Source organism: Pinus tabuliformis, chromosome 3_2 (genome assembly GCF_031772625.1).
Source record: "Pinus tabuliformis cultivar Carrire ecotype Pingquan chromosome 3_2, CPIR1, whole genome shotgun sequence".
In the NCBI taxonomy this organism is placed as follows: Eukaryota; Viridiplantae; Streptophyta; class Pinopsida; order Pinales; family Pinaceae; genus Pinus; species Pinus tabuliformis.
In genome coordinates, this window is record NC_142302.1 from 587,482,267 (window position 1) to 587,485,555 (window position 3,289).

Consider the following 3,289-nt stretch of genomic DNA (forward strand, 5'->3'; position numbering starts at 1 on the left):
AAGTTAGCACACATCTTGTGTTGCCACAAGGTTTGAAGGAACTGTCGAATATGGTGGAGGTGCTCTTCCCAACTCTAACTAAATATCAAGATGTCATCTAATTACACCACCACGAATGCATTGGTGAAGGGTCACAAGTTGTCATCTATCAATCTCATGAAGGTTACCGGAGCATTCGTTAATCCGAGGGACATGACCAACCATTCGAAAAGGCCCTCCTTGGATTTGAAGGCAATCTTCCACATATCGGAGGGTTTGATAGGCACTTGGTGATAACCTCACTTCAAGTCAATCTTGTTGAAATATTTATCCCCCTTGAGCTAGTCCAAAAGGTACCATCCTTCTTTTGTACCAATACAATTGGGCTTCCCCAAGGTGATGAGCTTGGTCTGATGTGCCCTTTTTGCAATATTTCTTGAATTTGCCTCTTGATCTCATTGTTCTCCATAATAGAGCATCGATAGATTGGTCCATCGGGTAGCGGAACGCCCAAGGTTAGATCGATGGAGTGCTTGACCTGACAGTGCAGAGGTATCCCTGTCGATGAGGTGAAAATATCCCTGTACTCCTCCATGGCCTTGTCCATCTGTTATTGCTATGCAGAGCCCTACCTGGAAGTCGTGGTCATAACCTTCTTCTTTCCCTAGGGGAAAATCCTGGTTTTGGAAATGATCTTACTACATTTCTTTGATGTGATCAAAGAGATGGCGGTAGGCGGGGCTACCTCTGGTATCTTATACAAATTATTAGCCTAAGTAATAATCACAGAGCGGGGTCTAGACTCATATAAAACATGTCACTTCCACAAGTATGTTTGTCCTAATAACACATCACAAACTTCAAGAGGAGCAACGTCACACAATACATCATCCGTGAAGGGCTTATGTTGTAGGGAAGGCGACACTACTAGCTGACACGAAGATCTTGTCCTTGGTGAAGCCACCCGATGGTGAATGGCTATGGATGTGCTATAGTCCTTAGGCCCAACTGCTTCACGACCTATATTGAAATGAAGATCTTTTGGTTCCCGCTGTCGACAAAGAACTACAGCAGATAACCCTTCACCCACACCTTTGAGTGGAAGAGGTGTTCTCCCTCCTCTGGATCTCCAGGCTCAATCTTCTAGATCTTGGTGGTGGCCATGGTGGCACTGGGCTCTGCATCAATGATTTTCTTCCTTTTTTCCATTCCCTTATCAGGTTCTGATTTAGAGTCAGAACCTACATTTGATTTGGAAGCCTTCAACTCGACCACTAGTGACTTCCTGGCCGGACACTCACTTGTATTTTGAGTGGAGCTCTTATGGAACTCACACCATTTTCCAGTGTCCTTCTTTGTCTTCGTGGTGTTGTTCTTTGCTTGTAGCTTCAGCAGTTTGTCCTGGGTAGCACTGCCCTGGCTTGGTCCTTTGTTCTGTGGTTTGGGGTGCATTTTCCTTGCTTTGGATTTGCATATCCAAAGTCCCACTTCTTTTGTTTAAACTTCTTCTCAATCTTAAGAGCATACCGATATGCCATACCAAACGAGGAAATGTCCAGGAACTCCATATCATCCTGGATGTACTTGTGTACATAGTCATGGTACTTGAGCACCAAATTCCAGTTAGTATCCTTGATACCCAGCTTCGTGTGAAGGGTATGGAAAATATTTGTGAACTCTGGAACATCTTGGTCCCTTCCCTACCATAGCGTGGTCCACTTTTTGTATTTGTCTTCATAGCTCCCAATAGGGTAATATTGTTCCTTATGGCATCTCAGAAATAATTCTAAGTGGGTGCGGATGAAAACAGTGAGGGTTCACTCTCATCCTTTTTTTTACAGTAGGTTTCCCACCATTCCTTGACGTGTGGGGTGGCTTTGATAAGTGCAAAAGTAATCTTTTCCCATTGGAAAAGTCATGAACTGAAAAATATCCTTCCAACAAATTTAACCATTTATCTAAACCGTATGCATCTATTAGGCCTTCGAATATGGGAATATCAAAGTTAACTTGTACCTTAAAAGGAGTCACACCTCCAGAGTGGCTATTGGATGAAGATGCATCACCTGTGGGTAGCCATCGAAGGATCTACGTAAATTTGTCCATCTTCGCGTCCCTCTGTCGCTCGAGGGCTTCCTCAAGCAACATTTTGAAAGGATCTCCTACCCCCTCATATTTACTTTCTTCCGCCATGGGAGGTCATCAAGTTTTGTGAGGTTGATCTTGCAATGGTTCAATCAGATCAAACCCTAACTCCTTATACCCTGACCTCCTTGGGGACATGCAAAGAAAAACAGAGAAAGAGCAAACCGCTCTGATACCAATGATCCAAAATTAAACATGAACACAAAAAATTATAGATATAATCATGAACACAGAGATGCAGTAGAAAAGCACTTCATTTCATTATTAGAAAAATATTGAACTATGCTTACAAACATAATGGAAATAAGATAGCTCGGGCAATGGTAGCTTATCTCTGAGAAGAGATGTGGCGGCTACATGCCTATGAACTATGTTACAATGAGGCTCAAGGGCCTATTTATTATTGGAAAACATGAGAAAACCCTTAACAACCAAAACCCTAACCCCAGGAGATGTAATGCCAAGAGTTTGTGGACCTCGTTGGAGTTAGTTGGGTAGCCAACTTCCCAGGGTCGTAACTTGGTCATATTATCTTTGTTTGTCACTTACAATACCTTGTTGGAAAGGTCTCTCTGAGTACTATATATTTCACCACAGTCCATTTCCTATGCTTGTGGGCCTACTACGGATCCCAAAAAAATGTCGTTTACAGGGTCAAAACTGCTCTAGATGTTCAGGACCCAAAAAAATGCTAAAAATAGTAAATGTTGAAATGAACAAGGAAACATATGAAACTAACTTGGGGGTCTAGGTGGAATAGGCCGGTAGCCACCAATATCCACCTGGATCAATTTCATACCTAAAATCCTAGCCCTAAATTTTTCAAAGTAATTTCATATTACCTGATTTATTAATTTATATTACATTATGCATGCACATAGCTGTTAGAGTTTGTGATAAAGACCGTGTGACGTGGTAGCGCAAAAAGAAATAACATAAATGTAGAAATACATCAAGTTGTCGAAGCACACAGTACGCATTACAAGGATATGTTGCAATGTTCTCCATGACAAAGCACAAGACAAAATGTGCAAAGGTCACCCAAGTAACACATAACACCATCTTCACAAGAATAGATTACAAATGCACATGTTGTCATTGCACAGATCGATCATGCAAAGTCGTTAGATGGCACATATCTGAATCCTTTTTCTTTTGATGTTTT